This window comes from Eurypyga helias, unplaced genomic scaffold (assembly GCF_000690775.1).
Source record: "Eurypyga helias isolate BGI_N326 unplaced genomic scaffold, ASM69077v1 scaffold4003, whole genome shotgun sequence".
Taxonomy (NCBI): Eukaryota; Metazoa; Chordata; class Aves; order Eurypygiformes; family Eurypygidae; genus Eurypyga; species Eurypyga helias.
In genome coordinates this window covers 3,503-4,550 of record NW_010241712.1, presented here as the reverse complement: position 1 = coordinate 4,550, position 1,048 = coordinate 3,503, and positions in this window count along the sequence as shown.

Below are 1,048 nucleotides of genomic sequence, written 5' to 3'. Positions count from 1 at the left end.
GGAATGGCACAGTCTCTAGGGACCTGTCAAAAGCAAGTGGTGGGAGCAGGGAACCTCCCGGGGTGCCCAGAAAAGGTGTAGGGGTACCTGTGCACGGGGCAGACACAGTGATGGAGAGGGGAATCTCCCACCATGAGGAAGGAAGAAAAAGACAGAGAGCCAGAAGCCAGCCCTGTACCAGGACATGCCACCATCACCAAGGGCACTTCCAGAAGGTTAAAATTTAATCTGGGAAGGTCTCTGCTGCACTGGCAAACTAGGTCAAAATTAAGTACGGTTCAGTTGTGATGCAGTGTGATAGACATCTCCATTGACACGGCTGGATGGCTTCTTCCACAGCTTTCCTAAGAGGAACCCCAATGGTGTTGGGGACCTCAGCCTCTGGACAAGGCTGCTAGGTCACGGTTAGGGTTCCGGAAACTGCAAAGCCTAAGCTCCAAGGACAATGAGGATTCCAAAGGCATGCCAAGGCAAGCGCGGCACTGTACGTACATGGCTCCTTCCACAGCTTTCCTAGGAGAAACCCCCATGGTGCTGGGGACCTCAGCCTCCGGACAAGGCTACGAGGTCAGGGTTAGGGTTCCGGAAACCGCAAAGCCTACACTCCAAGGACAATGGGGATTCCAAAGCCATGACAAGGTGAGCATGGCACTGCACCAACTCTAGCTTTTACTGTTAGGAAGCCAGAGCTCAGGTTCTTGGAACCTTAAGCCTAATAGCTGTGGCGTGAGGGTCAGGTCCTCAGCACCATGGGTGTTCCAGCTGGGAAATTCTTCTCAGCTGTCCTTAAAAACCTCTGTGTTAAAGATCACTTAGTGGTATCATGGAGCGGTGTTTGTTTTAAGGGAATGTAGGCTGTGGTAGCATGTGCTACCCCAAGTGCTAGCAGGTGAGGTCATCCTGTGTCGTCACCAGTGTGAGTGGTGTCAAGGTCAAGGAGGTGGGCTGATAGAAGGTCATTTTATAGTAAATAGTCTGGAAATGATGAAAACCTGGTTCTTTTCCTTAAAGGCAGGATTGGTTATCACCAGGGAACAGGATGCTTGAG